The sequence below is a fragment of the Choloepus didactylus genome, chromosome 4 (genome assembly GCF_015220235.1).
Source record: "Choloepus didactylus isolate mChoDid1 chromosome 4, mChoDid1.pri, whole genome shotgun sequence".
Lineage (NCBI taxonomy): Eukaryota > Metazoa > Chordata > Mammalia > Pilosa > Megalonychidae > Choloepus > Choloepus didactylus.
Window position 1 is genome coordinate 71,113,743 of NC_051310.1, and position 23,757 is coordinate 71,137,499.

The following is a 23,757-nucleotide window of genomic DNA, read 5'->3' on the forward strand; positions in this document are numbered from 1 at the left end:
AACCATGAATCATAAAATGCCTCAACATTAATTCAATTAAACTTCAATGAAAAGTGAAGTTTTTCTCATAAGACTCCATCAATTAGATCAGCCACTAATTGAGAAGACAAACCCATAATGGAATTCATTTCACTTGAACTGATGAAGCTACTAATCTCAAAGTCCATATCAGGAACAATTGGCATCATTCATAGCATGCACTTCCTTTTTACTGAAGATAATTGAGCCAAATGATGCTTAGTATCTGAAATTAAGCTATCACTTTGCTCAATGATTTATTAAACTTCAAGTTTCATGAGAGAAGCATTTTACTGAATCTCACACTCTTGTCACCATGGTAATGGTCCTTCACTTATTAAAAGTTAATCAGTGACCCCCAAACTGCTATATTTTCCTAGGGCTGCCATAACAATGTACAATAAACTGGATGGCTTAAGAAATGGAAATATATTGTCTCAGAGTCATGGAGTCTATGAGTCCAAAATCAAGCTGTCAGAGGGACCATGTACTCTATAAAATCTGTTGGGCAGAATCTGCTGCATTCCTCACTACTGGCTTTTCTCAGTGGCCAGAAATCCTTAGTTTTCCTTTGATTTTGTTGTATAACTAAATTTATGCCTCTCTCACATGGCCATCTTCCTTATGTCTCCTGCATCTCTTCTTCCTTTATTATAAGGATGGCAGTCATATTGGATTGTGTCCATTTTACTCAACTATGACCTCATTTTAACTTGCATGAAATCTGTTAAGAACCTATGTCCAAATAAGTTCACATTCTGTGGTTACTGGAGTTAGAATTTGACATATCACATTGGGAGACAGAATTTAACCCATAAAACAGCCCAATGCCAATAAAATCTTGTGCCAGTTTAGATATATCATGTCCCCCAGAAAACCATGTTCTTTAATGCAATCTTGGGGGCAGATTTATTAGTCTGTTGATGAGGACAGAATTTCTGATTAGATTATTTCCATGGAGGTGTGGTCCTGCCCATTCAGGATGGGTCTTGATTAGTTCACTAGAGTATTTAAGAGAGAAGCTAAGAGCTGACACAGCCCCAGATGCTTGCTGAGAGATGCTTGGAGATATGAAGAGAAGGATGTTTGGAGATTCTACAATAGAGATAAAGCCCAGAGTTTACCCCAGAGAAGCTAAGAGAGGACCCTCAGGCACTTAGAAAGAAATGCCCTGGAAGAAAGCAGCAATTATGCATAGGAGCTGAGAGAGAGGAGCTGAAACACAACCTCAGAGCAAAAGACTAGCAGATGCCAGCCACATGCCTTCCCAGCTGACAGAGTTTTTCCAGAGTCCACTGGCCTTCCTTCAATGAATGTATCCTCTTGTTGATACCTTAATCTGGACATTTTCATGGCCTTCAAACTATAAATTTGTAACCTAATAAACCACCTTTATAAAAGCCAATCCATTTCTGGTATTTTGATAATGGCAACTATAGCAAATTGGAATAATCCCATAATACTGGAGAAAAATTGTGTCACCTTGTACATTTAGACCCAAATGAATATTGCACATTGGACTAGATACTAGTGTGTCTTAGTTTCCTAGGGAAGCTGTAACAAAGTACCTCAAACTAGGTGGCTTAAAGTAACTGGAATTTACTGTTTCACACTTCTGGGATAAAAAAGTCTGAAATCAAGGTGTTGTCAGGGATATGTTTTCCCGTAAACCTACTGTGGAGAATCTATTACATGACTCTCTCCTGGTTTTTGATGGTGGCCTACTGGGAATTAATGGTGTTTTCTGCCTAACTTATCACACAGCATTTTCCCCTCTGTGTGGATCCAAACTTCCTCTTCTTATAAGTATACCAGTCATAATACATTAAGGGCCCATCCTCTTAGAATATGACCTCATTTTAACTTGAGTAATTCCATCATAAATACATTTCCTAAAAATGTCATATTATGTGGTACCATGGACTAGGAGTTCAACATATCTTTTTGAGAAACATGTTCAATCAATAACACAGTGATCAATTCTCAATCATCTCAAGTTCAGGTAAACAGTCAAGATTTTCTTGTGAGGATGGCATCAAGGCATCACTCTTTAAGAAGGAACTCCTATAATGAAATTTATGGTGACTTAATGATTAAATATAATTGCATTATGAATGAATATTCACAGTTCCAATCTTCTAATTTGACATTTGTCTGGCACAAATTAACCATTCACCTCTCATCAATCAGATAGTTCATATCTCATCAGCTTAGCTAACTGAAAGACATAATAAAAGAAATAGTTCCAACTAATGAGTTCCAAATATGCCAGACTATTAGAAATTATTGAGGACTTCAGTGAGGATTATCATATGGGAATTTGTTCCTCCCTGTAAAACACATGGAGAGAGATGAGCAAAACAAGCTTCCTACAATGATTTCATTGTTTTAATCCCAAATAAATTATGATAGAAGAGAAAAAAGGACTCTCAAATTCCTGTACCTTGATTGTCATACTTGGGCCTCTGTAATCCCAATGAACATGATTTTTATATCATCAGCTCTCTTCAACAAGAGGAATTCAAATTATTGACCCAACTCAGGAAATGCCACATCCATGTATCCATTTGGATCTGAAATTGCTTACCAGAGAAGGCTTCCTTACATCCTGGGACTAATGTGGAATATAGTTCAAGCATACTCAGTGCACTATATCATGTAGAATTAAATATTCCAGAGCAGCAGGCCCAAGAGTGATCTTCCTCAGTAGTCTTCAAAACTAGGAGAACAAGATTTAGAAAGTGATCCGATAGGAAACCTACATAATTCATCTGTGGATGGCTCACACATGCTATTCCTTAATGGAGTATTATGGCCAATCTTCCAAAAATGACCAACTATGTATACTATAGTCCATTGATACAAGAAACATCAGATTTCTTGAAAAGGATAGTCTGACAGGCAGTTTCCTGGGGAACTGGGAGCATGCCATTGATCACCAATTGTCTTTATACTAAAGCAAACCCTATCAATAACAATAGACATGGTCCATGACATATGAACATTGTTAAAGTGACACTCATGATGTCAAATGAAACTCAGGATCTAGAAATCACTGATCAGGACAATGGGAAATAGATTCATCTTCAAAAATTTGTGAAGCACATATACCAGAATTTCACATATGTATTTAAAATAACACTGGCATTATGTTGTGAGTGCTCATCAGTGACCCAACAATATCACAACCAGAGCAACCACACATGATATCATGCATATCAGGCTCATTCATTTTCTTGATAAAAATGGGAGCACATGTTATTTGGGGGCTGAAATCTAGTTCTAAATTTGCTCATCTGTTTATTCAATGTAACATTTCAGAGGCTTAGCATGTTACTGAATCTCATAATCCTGTATCTACTGGCAGGGTACTTTTGTAATGCAAGGTAATCAGTGACCAAAAGATGGCCAAATCCCTTTAAATACCAAGATAATATTAGAGGAAAATTATCACCTCATACATTTAGACCCCCAAAATATTGCACTGAGTACAATTCTTATTTGACTGCATACAAGTGAAACCAAAAATTTCTCAACTATCAATAATATCAAGTTTAGGTGAAAAGTATAGAGAATAAAAGCTCATATGAGAATAAAAGCTCAAATTTCCAAAATTGGTACAGCTGGTAGCCCTAGAGGTTAATATTCCAGTGTTCCATTTGTAATGTGTCACCAGTCAACCACTGTCCTCTCATCAAAGCAATACTGTTGGTCTCTGAAGGTAGACTAAGTAAATGACAAAAAGAAAGAAAAAGAGACAAGAAATGAACCCAGAATATTCCAGAATATTAGAAATAATAGATCACTAAAGATAAACTTAATGGATCAGGATTTGTGCTTTAGAATTACACTTAGAAGTATATAGATAGGGATGGGCAAATCAAATTTTCCACAAAGGTTTCAATTTCTAAACCCCCAAATTCTGCTTGATAAGAAATAAGGGCATCCAAATTCTTGTCCAAGGATTGTCACCTAGGCTGGGCACCAGCATAATCTTATTAATCATGATTTTTATGTCATCATTTCTCTCCAAAAAGATAAGTTCTCAAAATCAACTCAGGTCATGTCCTTCCCAAAGGAAACATACACTTGGCCCTCTCCAAAGACTATGGCCCTCCTTAAAGAATATGCTGACCTGAATTGGCTTCCTTAAACATTGAGTCTAAAGCACAATACAGTTCAGTCTTATTCAGTGCAGCATAACTGGTAGTAATAATTGCCCCAGGGCTAGATGGTCAAGAGAGCTATTTCTCATTAGTGCTTGCCTAAAAGAACATGCATAGGACAGAAATATAATGGGAGTAAAACAGCTGTCTTAGGCATATGGCCCAGACATGCTATTTCTTAATGGAGCACCAAGGTTGGCCCTCCTAAGGTGACTCATTACATAAGTTGTGGCCCATTGATCAGGAAATACAATTAGGAGAGAGCTAAAAATTTTCTTACATTAGAAGAACCTGCCAGGTGTTTTTCATGCAGAATCCAGAGCAATGATCATCTCTTCTATATGTACAAGGAAGCCATGTTTTTAAAAACTGGGATGTCCATTGCATATGAGTTGTCATAAATGACAGTGATGAAGCCACATGAATCTCTGGGTATATATTTTACATATCAAGCCATTGAAAACTGGATTCATTTCCAAGAATGTTGCGCAATGTATATGCCTGAATTTCAGAACTGGTATCAAAATGTTTCTGACTTAATGTTGTGAGTGATCATCAAGGACCCAATGACATCATAATAGCAACTAGAACATCATTTGATGGGATGAATATGTCTCTTATCCCAGTACACCAAAAGTATAATTCAAGGAAAGTTACCATGTACTAAGAAAAGTAATTTAGTGCAATTTCTGTGGAGTGATAATTTTCCAAATGAGGATGCCAACAAGTAGCCCACTGAGAAGATGAACTGTAATTGGACTCATATTTTCTGAACTGTGATGCTGTTGCTGTTTTTTTTTTTTTTAATCATTGGCATCATTCACAATAGGCTATACTGAAGAAAATAGAGTCATATGATACACAAGGACTGAAATTCATTTAGCAATTTGCTCATCAGTTTACTCAATGTCATGTTCCATGGTGAATCGTGTTAGTAAATCTCATATTTATACCCCCATTGGTGGGCCCATTCAGTCATAGGAAGTTCTTAAGTGAGACAATAAAGGTCCACGCCATTAAAATCGTGTAATAATGTTAAAGAACTATTGAGTACCTCATGAATTTAGGCTGAACTGAATATTAAACCTGCTCTGGTATTGTTACATTAAAAATTACTCAACTATCAATTGAATTAACTTCAGGTATACAGTCAAGATTTTCTCAAGAGGATTGTATCAAGTGAGTCAGACACTCATTGATAAGAAAACCCCATGATGATGTTCATGTTGCCTGAATGAGTAAAACTAAGTTGCCTTATTAGTTAATATTCACCAATCCAAAGTTATATTTGCAATTCATCTGTCACCAGCCACTCAGTTCCCATGAAAGATATGGTGCATTTCTCCACAGCAATTCCAACTGAAAGATGTAAGAAGAGAATAAGAGCCAAGAAATGACTTACAAATATGTCAGCTTGTTATAAATAATAGATCACTCAAGGATTAAAGGAATGGAGTCTGTTGCCTATTTAGAAGTACATATGTACGGTGGGAAATTCAAGTTTCCCACAGGGTTTCAAAGTCTAAATTCCAAATAAACTCCTCTAGAAGAAAAATTTTTGCAAATTCCCATCCCTGAATTGCCACCAAGTGTGGCCCTCAGCATAATCCCATTGAGCATGAATTTTATGTCATCTCTCTTCAACAAGGTAAATTCTCATCAACTCATGACCTTCCCCAAGCATACATTCACTTGTACCTGAATATGCTTGCCAGAGAAGGCTTCCTTAAACCCTCCTACAAAAGTGAAGTGGAGTTCAGGTCCATTCAGTACAGGATTCCAGGTGGTAAAAATTGCCCCGAGGCCAGCAGGCCCAAGACTACTCTTCCTCAGTAATCCTCATCTAGGTGACAATGAGTGTGACACCACTCAAAGTACACACCACTCTCATATGTACATGGCTCATTCCCTAATGGAACAATATGGGAAGTCACCAAAAACAACACAATACATACTATGTAGTCTGTTGGTCAGAAAACACAATAAAGATGTTACAGTTTTCCTGATCTAGGAGAACTTGTCAGATAGTTTTCTACAGAATCCAAAGGATCTCATTTTAACTGCTTGACTGTGCACACAAGTAAGTATTATCTCTATGAACTAGTTTGGTCCTTCGTGAAATGAACTCTCACAAACAAGACTCATGAAGTTCTTGAAACCAATCTTGAAATGAATTGGATTAATTTTCAAGAACACTGGGTGGTAAACATAACAGAATTTCACATCTGTGCTTATAATGATTATAACATGCTGTGAGTTAACATCAATTATCCACCACTACATATCTCTATAGCAAAAAGAACACTATATGATTGAAATGAATATTTCTTATCTATTTTGACCAAAACTATAGATCATGGAGGAATAGTAAGGCTGAATCAGGAAATATCACCTGCTTCTCCATTATGTTACTGCAAAGGTGAAGTTTTTCTCAGGTATATGCCATTGAGTAGCTCACTGTCTTAGTTTACCATGCTTCTATGACAGATGACAGATACCGCACAACAGATTGGCTTAACAGGAATTGTCTCATGGTTTCAGAAGCTAGAAGTGCAAAGTCAAGGCAATAGCAAGGCCATGACTTCCTCACAAAGTCTGTACGGATCTGATGCTGCTTTGCCAAAATCCTTGGGGTTCCAGTTTGCATCTCTGCCTCCAGACACATGGTATACTGGTCAGGGTTCTCCAGGGAAACAGAACTGACAAGATTTATCTGTAAATATTAAGAGATTTTTATAAAATTGTCTTATGCTACTGCAGGGATGCACAAGTCCAAATTCCACAGGCAGGCTGCAAGCTGGGAAGTCTAATGAAGGTTTTCAATGAATTCAACAGGACAAGCTGGATGACTGAAATAGAGATGAAAATTCTCTCTTCTGACTGCTGAGATCATCACTTCTTTTAAAGCCTTCAACTGATTGAAGGAGTTGTCTCTCATTGTTGGAGGCAATCTCTTCAGTTGATTGTAGATATTATCAGCCATAGATGCAGTCAATTTACTGATGATTTAAGTCCATAAAATGTCCTCATGCTTACAATCAGGTCAGTGCTTGCTTAACCAAACAAATGAACACCATCATCTGTCCAAGTGGACACATGAACTAGCCATCCAGTCCACACCTTGTCAATATGACAGTGATACACATCTCTTTAAACTACCCTTAATGTCTATTTAAAAACAATGTCATATTTTCACCTCACAATACTCAACTGTCCTACATGCAACTAGAAATGCACTAATTCTCCTCAGAATAGGATGAAAGTCCTTGGGTAACATTCACTTTTAAACTTGATATCCTATAACTTAAATACTATGACATGAAACTAATACATTTATGTCATATGATAAGGGGATAAGATAGAGAAGAAAACAAAGATACTTGCTTTATGTACATATATGTATTCTACCAAGTGTTCAAGAATTAGTACCAATCCTGCCCAAACTCTTCAAAAAAAAAAAAAAAAAATGAAGAGGGAAAGCTACCTAACTCATTCTATGAAGCCAACATCATCTGAAAACCAAAGCCAGACAAACATGCTAAAAGAAAAGAAAATCATAGACCAATCTCTTCAATGAATATAAATGCAAAAATTCTCAACAAAATACTTTCAAACCAAATACATCAGCACATTAAAAGAATTATACATCACGGTCAAGTAGCTTTTATTCCAGGTATGCAAGGGTGGTTCAGTGCAAGAAAATCAATTAATGTAATAGACCACATCAATAAATCAAGAAGAAAAACCACATGATCATCTCAATTGATGCAGAAAAGGCATTTGAAAATATTCAACATCTCTTCTTGATGAAAACACTTCAAAGAATAGGAATAGAAGAAAATTTCCTCAACATGATAAAGTGACTATATGAGAAACCCACAGCTAACATCACTCAATAGGGAAAGACTGAAAGCCTTCCCTCTAAGATCAGGAACAAGACAAGGATGCCCTGTCAATACTGTTATTCAGCATTGTGCTGGAAGTTCTAACTAGGACAACTACACAAGAAAAAGAAATAAAACGCATCCAAATTGGAAAGGAAGAAGTAAAATTTCACTGTTTGAAGATGACATGATCCCATATGTATGAAATTCTGAAAAATCCACAGCAAAGTTACTACAGCTAATAAATGAGTACAGCAAATGACAGGATACAAGATCAATGCACAAAAATCAGCAGTGTTTATATACACAAGTAAGCAGCAATCTGAGGAGGAAATCAAGAAAAAAAATCCATTTACAATATCAACCAAAAGAATCAAATATATAGGAATAAGTTTAAACAAGGACATAAAAGGTCTATGCACAGAAAACTGCAAAAAAAAATTTGCTAAAAGAAAACAAGGAAGACCTTAGTAAATGGAAGGACATTCCCTGTTCATGGACTGGAAGTCTATATATAGTTAAAATGTCAATTCTACCCCAATTGGTTTATAGCTTCAATGCAATATGAATTAAAATCCAAAGAACTTACTTTGTAGAATTAGAAAAAACAATTATAAAATTTATTTGGAAAGGTAATTTGTCCTGAATAGGTAAAAATGTCTTGAGAGAAAACTGAAGTTGGAGGTCTCATACTACCTGGCTCTGAAATATTACAAAGCCAAACAGCATGGTCCTGGCAAAAAGATAGGCAAACAGACCAATGGGATTTAATTGGGAGTTCAGAAACAGTCCATCTCATCTATGGACAATTGATTTTTGATAAGGTGGTCAAGTCAACCCAACTGGAACACTGCAGCCTCTTCAACAAATGGTGTGTGGAGAACTGGATATCCATATCAAAAAGAATGAGGGAGGCGGGGCAAGATGGCAGACTGGTGAGCTGTATGTTTTAGTTACTCCTCCAGGAAAGTAGGTAGAAAGCCAGGAACTGCGTGGACTGGACACCACAGAGCAATCTGACTTTGGGCATACTTCATACAACACTCATGAAAACGTGGAACTGCTGAGACCAGCAAAATCTGTAAGTTTTTGCGTCCAGGGGACCCGCGCCCCTCCCTGCCAGGCTCAGTCCCAGGGGAGGAGGGGCTGTCAGCTCCAGGAAGGAGAAGGGAGAACTGCAGTGGCAGCCCTTATCGGAAACTCATTCTACTGATCCAAACTCCAACAATAGATAGACTGAGACCAGACACCAGAGAATCTGAGAGCAGCCAGCCCAGCAGAGAGGAGACAGGCATAGAAAAAAAACAACACGAAAAACTCCAAAATAAAAGCGGAGGATTTTTGGAGTTCTGGTGAACATAGAAAGGGGAAGGGCCCTGAGGCGCATATGCAAATCCTGAAGAAAAGCTGATCTCTCTGCCCTGTGGACCTTACCTTAGTGGCCCTGGTTGCTTTGTCTCTTAGCATTTCAATAACCCATTAGATCTCTGAGGTGGGCCCTTTTTGTTTGTTTGTTTGTTTGTTTTTTCTTTTTTAATCCTTTTTTCTTTTTCTAAAACAATTACTCTAAGAAGCCCAATACAGAAAGCTTCAAAGACATGCTATTTGGGCAGGTCAAGTCAAGAGCAGAACTAGGAGAGCTCTGAGAAAATGCAATAATCCAGTGGCTGAGAAAATTCACTAAACACCACAACTTCCCAAGAAAAGGGGGGTGTCCGCTCACAGCCATCATCCTGGTGGACAGGAAACACTCCTGCCCATCGCCAGCCCCACAGCCCAGAACTGCCCCAGACAACCCAGTGTGATGGAAGTGCTTCAAATAACAGGCACACACCACAAAACTGGGCATGGACATTAGCCTTCCCTGCAACCTCAGCTGATTGTCCCAGAGTTGGGAAGGTATACCAGTGTGAATTAACAAAGCCCCATTCAGCCATCATTCCAGCAGACTGGGAGCCTCCCTACACAGCCCAGCAGCCCAGAATTGCCCTGGGGGGACGGCACTCACCTGTGACATAGCACAGTCATCCCTCAACAGAGGACTCGGGGTGCACGGCCTGGAAGAGGGGCCCACTTGCAAGTCTCAGGAGCCATACGCCAATACCAAGGACTTGTGGGTCAGTGGCAGAGACAAACTGTGGCAGGACTCAACTGAAGGATTAGACTATTGCAGCAGCTTTAAAACTCTAGGATCACCAGGGAGATTTGATTGTTAGGGCCACCCCTGCCTCCCTGACTGCCCAGAAACACGCCCCATATACAGGGCAGGCAACACCAACTACACACGCAAGCTTGGTACACCAATTGGACCCCACAAGACTCACTCCCCCACTCACCAAAAAGGCTAAGCAGGGGAGAACTGGCTTGTGGAGAACAGGTGGCTCGTGGACGCCACCTGCTGGTTAGTTAGAGAAAGTGTACTCCAAGAAGCTGTAGATCTGATAAATTAGAGATAAGGACTTCAATTGGTCTACAAATCCTAAAAGAACCCTATCAAGTTCAGCAAATGCCACGAGGCCAAAAACAATAGAAAATTATAAAGCATATGAAAAAACCAGACAATATGGATAACCCAAGCCCAAGCACCCAAATCAAAAGACCAGAAGAGACACAGCACCTAGAGCAGCTACTCAAAGAACTAAAGATGAACAATGAGACCATAGTACGGGATACAAAGGAAATCAAGAAGACCCTAGAAGAGCATAAAGGAGACATTGCAAGACTCAATTAAAAAAAATGGATGATCTTATGGAAATTAAAGAATCTGTTGAACACATTAAAAAGATTCTGGACACTCATAGTACAAGACTAGAGGAAGTTGAACAACGAATCAGTGACCTCAAAGATGACAGAATGGAAAATGAAAGCATAAAAGAAAGAATGGGAAAAAAAATTGAAAAAATCGAAATGGACCTCAGGGATATGATAGATAATATGAAACGTCCAAATATAAGACTCATTGGTGTCCCAGAAGGGGAAGAAAAGGGTAAAGGTCTAGGAAGAGTATTCAAAGAAATTGTTGGGGAAAACTTCCCAAATCTTCTAAACAACATAAATACACAAATCATAAATGCTCAGCGAACCCCAAATAGAATAAACCCAATAAACCCACTCCGAGACATATACTGATCACACTATCAAACACAGAAGAGAAGGAGCAAGTTCTGAAAGCAGCAAGAGAAAAGCAATTCACCACATACAAAGGAAACAGCATAAGACTAAGTAGTGACTACTCAGCAGCCACCATGGAGGCAAGAAGGCAGTGGCACGATATATTTAAAATTCTGAGTGAGAAAAATTTCCAGCCAAGAATACTTTATCCAGCAAAGCTCTCCTTCAAATTTGAGGGAGAGCTTAAATATTTCACAGACAAACAAATGCTGAGAGAATTTGCTAACAAGAGACCTGCCCTACTGGAGATACTAAAGGGAGCCCTACAGAGAAACAAAGAAAGGACAGAGAGACTTGCAGAAAGGTTCAGTACTAAAGAGATTCCGTATGGGTACAATAAAGGATATTAATAGACAGAGGGGGAAAATATGACAAACATAAACCAAAGGATAAGATGGCTGATTCAAGAAATGCCTTCATGGTTATAACATTGAATGTAAATGGACTAAACTCCCCAATTAAAAGATATAGATTCGCAGAATGGATTAAAAAAAATGAACCATCACTATGTTGCATACAAGAGACTCATCTTAGACACAGGGACACAAAGAAACTGAAAGTGAAAGGATGGAAAAAAATATTTCATGCAAGCTACAGCCAAAAGAAAGCAGGTGTAGCAATATGAATCTCAGATAAAATAGACTTCAAATGCAGGGATGTTTTGAGAGACAAAGAAGGCCACTACGTACTAATAAAAGGGGCAATTCAGCAAGAAGAAATAACAATCGTAAATGTCTATGCACCCAATGAAGGTGCCACAAAATACATGAGAGAAACACTGGCAAAACTAAAGGAAGCAATTGATGTTTCCACAATAATTGTGGGAGACTTCAACACATCACTCTCTCCTATAGATAGATCAACCAGACAGAAGACCAATAAGGAAATTGAAAACCTAAACAATCTGATAAATGAATTAGATTTAACAGACATATACAGGACATTACATCCCAAATCACCAGGATACACATACTTTTCTAGTGCTCATGGAACTTTCTCCAGAATAGATCATATGCTGGGACATAAAACAAGCCTCAATAAATTTAAAAAGATTGAAATTATTCAAAGCACATTCTCTGACCACAATGGAATACAATTAGAAGTCAATAACCATCAGAGACTTAGAAAATTCACAAATACCTGGAGGTTAAACAACACACTCCTAAACAATCAGTGGGTTAACGAAGAAATAGCAAGAGAAATTGCTAAATATATAGAGACGAATGAAAATGAGAACACAACATACCAAAACCTATGGGATGCAGCAAAAGCAGTGCTAAGGGGGAAATTTATAGCACTAAACGCATATATTAAAAAGGAAGAAAGAGCCAAAATCAAAGAACTAATGGATCAACTGAAGAAGCTAGAAAATGAACAGCAAACCAATCCTAAACCAAGTACAAGAAAAGAAATAACAAGGATTAAAGCGGAAATAAATGACATAGAGAACAAAAAAACAATAGAGAGGATAAATATCACCAAAAGTTGGTTCTTTGAGAAGATCAACAAGATTGACAAGCCCCTAGCTAGACTGATAAAATCAAAAAGAGAGAAGACCCATATAAACAAAATAATGAATGAAAAAGGTGACATAACTGCAGATCCTGAAGAAATTAAAAAAATTATAAGAGGATACTATGAACAACTGTATGGCAAGAAACTCGATATTGTAGAGGAAATGGACAATTTCCTGGAAACATATGAACAACCTAGACTGACCAGAGAAGAAATAGAAGACCTCAACCAACCCATCACAAGCAAAGAGATCCAATCAGTCATCAAAAATCTTCCCACAAATAAATGCCCAGGGCCAGATGGCTTCACAGGGGAATTCTACCAAACTTTCCAGAAAGAACTGACACCAATCCTACTCAAACTCTTTCAAAACATTGAAGAAAAAGGAACACTACCTAACTCATTTTATGAAGCTAACATCAATCTAATACCAAAACCAGGCAAAGATGTTACAAAAAAGGAAAACTACCAGCCAATCTCCCTAATGAATATAGATGCAAAAATCCTCAACAAAATACTTGCAAATCGAATCCAAAGACACATTAAAAAAATCATACACCATGACCAAGTGGGGTTTATTCCAGGAATGCAAGGATGGTTCAACATAAGAAAATCAATCAATGTATTACAACACATTAACAAGTCAAAAGGGAAAAATCTATTGATCATCTCATTAGATGCTGAAAAAGCTTTTGACAAAATCCAACATCCCTTTTTGATAAAAACATTTCAAAAGGTAGGAATTGAAGGAAACTTCCTCAACATGATAAAGAACATATATGAAAAACCCACAGCCAGCATAGTACTCAATGGTGAGAGACTGAAAGCCTTCCCTCTAAGATCAGGAACAAGACAAGGATGCCCGCTATCACCACTGTTATTCAACATTGTGCTGGAAGTGCTAGCCAGGGCAATCCGGCAAGACAAAGAAATAAAAGGCATCCAAATTGGAAAAGAAGAAGTAAAACTGTCATTGTTTGCAGATGATATGATCTTATATCTAGAAAACCCTGAGAAATCGACGATACAGCTACTAGAGCTAATAAACAAATTTAGCAAAGTAGCGGGATACAAGGTTAATGCACATAAGTCAGTAATGTTTCTATATGCTAGAAATGAACAAACTGAAGAGACACTCAAGAAAAAGATACCATTTTTAATAGCAACTAAAAAAATCAAGTACCTAGTAATAAACTTAACCAAAGATGTAAAAGACCTATACAAAGAAAACTACATAACTCTACTAAAAGAAATAGAAGGGGACCTTAAAAGATGGAAAAATATTCCATGTTCATGGATAGGAAGGCTAAATGTCATTAAGATGTCAATTCTACCCAAACTCATCTACAGATTCAATGCAATCCCAATCAAAATTCCAACAACCTACTTTGCAGACTTGGAAAAGCTAGTTAGCAAATTTATTTGGAAAGGGAAGATGCCTCGAATTGCTAAAGACACTCTAAAAAAGAAAAACGAAGTGGGAGGACTTACACTCCTTGACTTTGAAGCTTATTATAAAGCCACAGTTGCCAAAACAGCATGATACTGGCACAAAGATAGACATATAGATAATGGAATCGAATTGAGAATTCAGAGATAGACCCTCAGATCTATGGCCGACTGATCTTTGATAAGGCCCCCAAAGTCACTGAACTGAGTCATAATGGTCTTTTCAACAAATGGGGCTGGGAGAGTTGGATATCCATATCCAAAAGAATGAAAGAGGAACCCTACCTCACCCCCTACACAAAAATTAACTCAAAATGGACGAAAGATCTCAATATAAAAGAAAGTACCATAAAACTCCTAGAAGATAATGTAGGAAAACATCTTCAAGACCTTGTATTAGGCGGCCACTTCCTAGACTTTACACCCAAAGCACAAGCAACAAAAGAAAAAATAGATAAATGGGAACTCCTCAAGCTTAGAAGTTTCTGCACCTCAAAGGAATTTCTCAAAAAGGTAAAGAGGCAGCCAACTCAATGGGAAAAAATTTTTGGAAACCATGTATCTGACAAAAGACTGATATCTTGCATATATAAAGAAATCCTACAACTCGATGATAGTACAGACAGCCCAATTATAAAATGGGCAAAAGATATGAAAAGACAGTTCTCTGAAGAGGAAATACATGAAACACATGAAAAAATGTTCAGCTTCACTAGCTATTAGAGAGATGCAAATTAAGACCACAATGAGATACCATCTAACACCGGTTAGAATGGCTGCCATTAAACAAACAGGAAACTACAAATGCTGGAGGGGATGTGGAGAAATTGGAACTCTTAGTCACTGTTGGTGGGACTGTATAATGGTTCAGCCACTCTGGAAGTCAGTCTGGCAGTTCCTTAGAAAACTAGATATAGAGTTACCATTCGATCCAGCGATTGCACTTCTCGGTATATACCCAGAAGATCGGAAAGCAGTGACACGAACAGATATCTGCACGCCAGTGTTCATAGCAGCATTATTTACAATTGCCAAAAGATGGAAACAACCCAAATGTCCTTCAACAGATGAGTGGATAAATAAAATGTGGTATATACACACGATGGAATACTACGCGGCAGTAAGAAGGAACGATCTCGTGAAACATATGACAACATGGATGAACCTTGAAGACATAATGCTAAGCGAAATAAGCCAGGCACAAAAAGAGAAATATTATATGCTACCACTAATGTGAACTTTGAAAAATGTAAAACAAATGGCTTATAATGTAGAATGTAGGGGAACCAGCAATAGAGAGCAATTAAAGAAGGGGGAACAATAATCCAAGAAGAACAGATAAGCTATTTAAAGTTCTGGGGATGCCCAGGAATGACTATGGTCTGTTAATTTCTGATGGATATAGTAGGAGCAAGTTCACAGAAATGTTGCTATATTAGGTAACTTTCTTGGGGTAAAGTAGGAACATGTTGGAAGTTAAGCAGTTATCTTAGGTTAGTTGTCTTTTTCTTACTCCCTTGTTATGGTCTCTTTGAAATGTTCTTTTATTGTATGTTTGTTTTCTTTTTAACTTTTTTTTTCATACAGTTGATTTAAAAAAGAAGGGAAAGTTAAAAAAAAAAAAACAAGGGAAAAAAAAAAGATGCAGTGCCCCCTTGAGGAGCCTGTGGAGAATGCAGGGGTATTGGCCTACCCCACCTCCATGGTTGCTAACATGACCACAGACATAGGGGACTGGTGGTTTGATGGGTTGAGCCCTACCCTTGGGAAGACGGTTGCTGCAAAGGAGAGGCTAGGCCTCCCTATGGTTGTGCCTAAGAGCCTCCTCCCGAATGCCTCTTTGCTGCTCAGATGTGGCCCTGTCTCTCTAGCTAAGCCAACTTGAAAGGTGAAATCACTGCCCTCCCATCTACGTGGGATCAGACACCCAGGGGAGTGAATCTCCCTGGCAACGTGGAATATGACTCCCGGGGAGGAATGTAGACCTGGCATCGTGGGACGGAGAACATCTTCTTGACCAAAAGGGGGATGTGAAAGGAAATGAAATATGCTTCAGTGGCAGAGAGAATCCAAAAGCAGCCGAGAGGTCACTCTGGTGGGCACTCTTACGCACACTTTAGACAACCCTTTTTAAGTTCTAAAGAACTGGGGTAGCTGGTGGTGGATACCTGAAACTATCAAACTACAACCCAGAACCCATGAATCTCAAAGACAGTTGAATAAAAATGTAGCTTATGAGGGGTGACAAGGGGATTGGGAAAGCCATAAGGACCACACTCCACTTTGTCTAGTTTATGGATGGATGAGTAGAAAAATAGGGGAAGGAAACAAACAGACAAAGGTACCCAGTGTTCTTTTTTACTTCAATTGCTCTTTTTCACTCTAATTATTATTCTTGTTATTCTTGTGTGTGTGCTAATGAAGGGGTCAGGGATTGATTTGGGTGATGAATGTACAACTATGTAATGGTACTGTGAACAATCGAAAGTATGATTTGTTTTGTATGACTGCGTGGTATATGAATATATCTCAATAAAATGAAGATTAAAAAAAAAAAAAAGACATAATGCTGAGCAAAATAAGCCAGGCACAAAAAGAGAGATATTGTATGTTACCACTAATGTGAATTCTGTGAAAAATGTACAATGTTTTATACTGTAGAATGTAGGGGACCCAGAGATACCAATTAGTGGAGGGGGAATGATAATCTAATAAGAACAGATAAACTATGGAGGGTAATCTCAATGTTATGGGAATGCTCAGGAATGATTATGGTTTGTAAACTTTCTTGGATATAGTAAGATCATCTTGGAAGCAATAGAGTTATTTTAGGTTTTTTTTTTTCTCTTATTCCTTTGTTTTCTTAGGGGTTGTTAATTTTCTGGGGGTATGGTAGGAACATGTTGGAAGCAATGTAGTTATTTTAGATTATTTGTTTTTCTTACTCCTCTGTTTGGACATGGTTTATTAATTTTCTTGGGGTATGGTAGGAACATATTGGAAGCAAAGTAGTTATTTTAGGTTATTTGTTTTCCTTAATCCATTGCTTTGTTTGAAATATTGTGGGGTTTTTTTGGTTGTTGTTTGCCTGTTTGTTTTTAATTTTTTGATAAACAAAGTTAAAAAATTGAAAAAAATCAGTAGAAAAATGGGAGTAAAAACTAAATGACAAATAGGGTGGGATTGGGGGATGGTTTGGGTATTCTTTTTTCACTTTTATTTTTTATTCTTATTCTGATTCTTTCTGATGTAAGGAAAATGTTCAGAAATAGATTGTGGTGATGAACGCATAACTATATGATCATACTGTGAACAGTTGATTGTATACCATGGATGACTGTATGGTTTGTGAATATATTTCAATAAAACTGAATTAAAAAAAAAAAAAAGAATGAAAGAGGACCCCTATCTCACACCCTATATAAAAAATTACTCAAAATGAATCAAAGACATTAACATTAGACCTAAACCACAAAATTTTAAGAAGAAAATGTAGGGAAATATCTTAAGGATCTTATGATAATATGTGGTTGCCTAGACCTTAAACCCAAAGCTTGATCAATGAAAGAAGAAATAGATAAATGGGTCCTCTTCAAAATATAATACTTTTGTCCATAAAAATACATTGTCAGGAAAGTAAAAAGGCAGCCTACAAAATGGGGGACAATATTTGAAAACCACATATCAGATAAGGGTTTAATATCTGGAATATATAAAGAGATCTCACAACTCAACAACAAAAGACAAACAACCCAACTAAAAATGGGTAAAATACATGAAGAGACACTTTTCTGAAGAGGAAATACAAATAGCTCAAAAACATATGAAATGTTGCCCCACTTCACTAGCTATTATGGAAATGCAAATCAAACTATGAGATATCATCTCACACCTACTAGAATGTCTATTATCAAAAACCAGAGAACTACCAGTGCTGGAGAGTATGTGGAGAAAGAGTCTCACTTATTTACTGTTTGTGGGAATGCAGAATGGTGCAACCAGTCTGGAAGACAGTTTGTCATATGATCCAACAATCCCATTACTAGGTATATACTCAGAGGAACTGAAGTCTGGGACATGAATGGATATGTGTACACTGATGTTTATAGCAGCATTATTCACAATTGCCAAGAGATGGAAACAACCCAAATGTTAATCAATTCATGAGTAGATAAACAAATTGTGGGATACACACACAATGCAAATATTGCACAGCCTTAAGATGGAATAAAGTCATGATGCATGCAACAATGGGGATGAATCTTGAGGATATTATTTTGAGCAAAATTTGCCAAAAAGGACAAATACTGTGTGATTTCACTGATTTGAATGAATTGTAATGACCAAACTCTAAGAGTTAAAGTTAGGAACCCAGGTTATCAAGAAATAGAAAGAGAGTAGAAATTGGGCATTTGAAGCTGAAGGAGTACAGAATGTTCAACAGAATTGATTGTAAAGATCCAGAAATGGATAGCACAATACTATATGATGGTAGCACAATATTGTAAGTATAATGAACAAAGCTGAGTGTATGGTTGAAAGAGTAAGGCTAGTGGCATGTATGACACCAGAAGGAAAGATAGAGAATAAAAATGGAGACTGTATAGTGTAGCAAAACCCAAAGTGGCAGTGATAGTGACTAAAGGTACAAATACAAGAAAGTTTTTACATGAGGGAGAACAAATGAATGTCACCATTGCAAGGTATTGAAATTGGGATGATATGTGGAAAAAATACAATAAATGGAGAGTAGGTGCTATAGTTAACAACATTGTAACAGTCTTCCATTAATTGTAACAAAGGCAACATATCAAACCTAAATGTCAATAGGAGGGGGATATAAGGGAGGTGCATGGGGATCTTGGTGATTCTCCTTTTAATTTTTTCTGTTTCTAAATTTTTTTCCTCTTCTTTCTTCACAGAATAATAGAAATGTTCTCAAATTAATTGGTGGTGAATGTGTAACTATGTGATTATACCAGGAGCCACTGATTTTTCACTTATAATGGATTGCATGGTGTGTGATTAAAGTTGTTTTAAAAAATGAGAAGAAAGATACAAGTGCTGGAGAAGATATGGAGAAAGAGAGATATCTATTCCCTGTAAGGGAAGTAGAACAGTGCAGACCCTCTGGAAGGCAGCATGCTGTCTCCACAGGAGGTTAAGTATAGGGATGCAATATCATCCTGCAATCCTATTATTTAAAATATACTTGGAATAACTGAAAGCAGGGACATGAATAGACATTTGCACCTTTGCACATTGTATATGGTGGCAGTATTCACAATTTGAAATGGATGGAGGTGGCCTAAGGGTACATCAACAGATAAATGGAATGGTAAAGTGTGGTGTAACATACAATGGAATATTAAGCAGCTGCAAGAAAGAATGAAGTCAGGCATGCAACTAGGTGACTGAATCTTGAGGACATTTAGTGAAATAAGCCAGAAATGAAATGACAAATAGTTTAAGGCCTAACTAATATAAACTAACTATAAAGATCAAATGCTGTGAATTGAATCCAATAGCATAGGCTATCAGTGGATAAAACATGAGTAGAGATTGGGCAATCAACAATTAAGGAGTACAGAATGTTCAATAAGACTTACTATAAAGCTTCCTAGATTGTAAGCTATTCCTGAGTTTTATCTGTTATTTCTAAATTCTGTGATGATGGGCTCTTTGTGTGTAACTTGGTATTCCCTGGAACTCTGGGTATCTGTCTGACTGTCTGACATGCGACTCAGAGTTAGAGTTCTGCAGCTCTGAATGTTAGCATTACTCCATACAGCAACTGTTAAAGAATCTGAAAAAGAGATCAGACTTCAATTACTGATATGAATGAAACAGACTTGGTTAGGACTAAGGTAAATCAGAATACAGTGTATTGAATGATATTGACTGTAGTTTAAAACTTCAATTTCTGTGTGAGAATAAAGGAAGAGATGTTTATTTGGTACAAAATATATATTTTATGTAGCAAACTACCTAATTTAATGTGTATGTGTATGGTTTGTTTATTTAAACATAATTATATTTAACCTAGAATAGGGAATGAGATCTTGTTATTCTGTATAGATTAATGTAATACACTGATACATCTCAGAGTATTTTAGGCAGAAAACAAAAAAGTGTTTGCAAACTCCTCTTGATGGACTGGGGAAAAACGTGAAAATATTTTATTTCTCCACCTCTGGAATTCATGACATTCTCATAAGTATCAGGGACTCCCAATTTAATAAATCAAGCCCTTGATCTTGGTGCCTGCCCTTATGAAACTTATTCCTGCAAAAGAGAAGATAAACCTACTTATAATTATGCCTAAGTGTCACCCCCATAGAACATCTTTTGTTGCTCAGATTGGCTTCTCTCTTAGCCAACTCTGCAAATAAACTCACTACCATTTCCCCTATGTGGGACATTACTCCCAGGGGTGTAAATCTCCCCAGCAATGTGGGAAATGATTCTCAGGGATGAGCCTGGCCCTGCCATTGTGGGAGTGAGAATGCCTTCTTGACCAAAAGGAGGAAAAGAAATGAAGCAAAATAACATTTCAGTGCTTAGGGATTTCAAATAGAGTCAAGAGGTCATTCTGGAGGTTATTCTTATGCATTATATAGATATTCCTTTTAGTTTCTATTGTATTAGAGTAGCTAGAAGAAAACACTTTGAAATGGTTTAGCTGTAATCTAGTAGACTGGATTCTTGATGATGATTGTATAACTATATAACTTTTATCATTTGACCATGTGATTGTGAAAACCCTGTGATTGGTACTCCCTTTATCCAGTGTCTGGGCAGATGAGCACTAAAATGACAAAAAAAAATTAAATAAGTAATGGGGGATAAGGGTAAGGGATATTTTTGGTATTGTTTTTAATTTTTATTTTTTTCTTGGAATAATGAAAATGCTCTCAAATTTATTGTGATGATGAATGCACAGCTATTATGATGCTGTGAGCCACTGAGTTGGATGTATTATTTGGTGTGTGAATATATCTCAATAAAATTGTATTTAAAAACCTGGTAGTACTGTATCTTCGATAGACACCTCTTCTTTAATTCATGTAAGAATCAGAATAAAATTGAACAAGAAAAAGGCATCAAACCTGATAATGGATATAAAAAGTATAATGTGGTAGAGTGGGAAAACATACATAAAGAGGGGAAACGGGTATAAGTGTAGAGATCATTTATGATATAGAAGCTATTTTGGTTTCTTTTCAAGTTAGTAGTTCATAGATGTAGGTTGTGTAAAATAAACCCCAGAGTTGCCACAAAGGAAGTATTTAAAAATATATATGCAGAAGGATCTGGCAAGATAGCAGCATATAGAGGAGTGGAATTTAGCTAGTCCCCTGGAGCAACTAATAAACAACCAGGAACAATGAGTAAATAATCTGGAACATCTGCTGGGGGACAAAAATGACTGTCCACATATCATATGCTTGGATTGGGTGGATGGCTGAGATCACAGCATAAAATCTGTAAGTAAAAACTGCAGAACAGTGCTGGGAGCCCCCTCCTCCCATGACAGGATGAGCTGCAAGACCTCACTGTAGGAGAAAGCAGCAGTTCTGGAGCCAGCAAATATAGCTCAGCCCAGCTCCAACTGGGGTTTTAATTAACAAATGTGGACTGGTGAATACAAGCTACAAACATAGACAAACCCCTAACAAGCAGACAGAGGCTTTTAGTGATGACTGACCTTAAAGAGCCAGAAAATGCCTGTGCCCCAGGAAGGGAGCTCAGAAGACCAGGTGTTCTCTCTGACTAATGGGCAAAACCTGGGGGCTAGCTCTGAAAGGCAGCTTTCTGTCTCCGTTTCTCTCTCTCTCAACCTGAGTGGCTCAGTGGAGAGAGCCTCAGCTATTTTCAGTTTGCAGCAGTCTGACCCAGAGAGGGGTAAAGATAACAGAGTCAGAGAGACAAAGGAGCAATTCATGCAGAAGATAACTCCCTAGGGTGTGTGTCTTCCCTAAGAGGAAGGAGGTGGGGCCTAGCTCTAGTGCAGGCCTTCCCTTCAGAACTCAGACCCTAGGGTCCAGGGGGAAACAAACCAGAAACAACCTAAGCTGAAAAGGAAAGGGGCCACACCTCCTTACACCAGTCAGGAGTGACAGGCTGACAGGTGCCATCTGCTAGTCAGGTTAGGAAAAGCATAGCAGCTAGAGGCCTCACAGGAAAGTCTATCAATCTAAGACACACCCTCAGGAAAACTTGAAACTGAATATATCCCCATTCTGAGACGTGAATGCTTTCTGTTCTGGGAAAATCTGATTGGTGTAATCAAGGAAACCAGATGCCTAGACAACAGAAAACTACAAATTGCCATAGGAAAAATGAAGATATGGCCCAGTCAAAGGAACAAACTTACACCTCAATTAAGACAGAGTTGAAATATTGTTTCACTTTAAAGAAACAACGAATTAAAGATTTTTAAAGAAACATGCTAAATCAATTCAAAAATCAAATCAACAAGTTCAGGGTAGATATGGCAAAAGAGATTTAGCATATAAAGAGAACACTGGGTGAACATAAGGTAGAAATTGAAAGTTTGGGAAAACAACTGGCAGAATCTATGGAAATGAAAGCACAACACAAGAGATGAAAAACATAATGGAGACACACAACAGCAGATCTCAAGAGGCAGAAGGAAACACTCAGGAACTGGAGAACAAGACACCTGAAATCACACACAAAAGAACAGACAGGGAAAAGAATGGAAAAATAGGAGCAACAGCTCAGGGAATTGAATGACAACATGAAGCACATGAATGTACATGTCATGGGTGTCCCAGAAGGAGAAGAGAAGGGAAAAGTGGCAGAAGCAATAACAGAGGAAATAATCACTGAAAATCTCCCATCTCTTTTGAAATACATAAAATTACAGATCCGAGAAGCACAGCATGCCCCAAACAGAATAGATCTGAATAGACCTATGCAAAGACACTTAATAATCAGGTTATCAAACATCAAAGACAAAGAGAGAATCCTGAAAGCAGCAAGAGAAAAGTGATCTATCACATACAAAGGAAGTTTGATAAGACTGTGTGTGGATTTCTCAGTAGGAACCATGGAGGCAAAAAGGAAGTAGTGTGATATATTTAAGATACTGAAAGAGGAAAAGCACCAATCAAGAATCCTATATCTGGTAAAACTGTCCTTCAAATATGAGGGAGAGCTTAAAATATTCTCTGACAAACAGACAATGAGAGTTTGTGACCAAGATACCTGCTCTACAGGAAATACTAAAGAGAGCATGACAAACAGGGAAAGACAGGAGTGAGAGGTTTGGAACACAATTTTGGGTGATGGTAGCACAGCAATGTAAGTACACTAAACAGAGATGAGTGTGAGTATGGTTGAAAGAGGGAAGGTTAGGGGCATGTGGGACACCAGAAGAGGAAAGATAAAGACTAGGACTGTATAACTCAGTGAAACCTATAATGCTCAGCAATTGTGATAAAATATACAAATATGTTCTTACATGAGGGAGAATAAATGAATGGCAACATTGCAAGGTGTTAAAAATGGCATGGTATTTGGGGAAA

General features: G+C 37.6%; 1 long non-coding RNA gene and 3 other non-coding genes across 4 annotated transcripts in view; all 4 read right to left on the reverse strand.

The window, feature by feature from the left end:
• Positions 1-23,757, reverse strand: part of LOC119531512 — a 58,253-nt gene that overhangs the window by 9,996 nt on the left and 24,500 nt on the right. Inside the window, exon 5 of the long non-coding RNA XR_005216322.1 lies at positions 2,606-2,737. This is a non-coding gene — a long non-coding RNA (uncharacterized LOC119531512). The remainder of the gene's footprint in view (positions 1-2,605; positions 2,738-23,757) is intronic.
• On the reverse strand, positions 2,478-2,554 carry LOC119533617. The gene has a single exon (XR_005216739.1). It is a non-coding gene; the product is annotated as a small nucleolar RNA SNORD115 (small nucleolar RNA).
• LOC119533614 lies at positions 3,998-4,076 on the reverse strand. The gene has a single exon (XR_005216737.1). It is a non-coding gene; the product is annotated as a small nucleolar RNA SNORD115 (small nucleolar RNA).
• LOC119533625 lies at positions 5,778-5,856 on the reverse strand. The gene has a single exon (XR_005216747.1). It is a non-coding gene; the product is annotated as a small nucleolar RNA SNORD115 (small nucleolar RNA).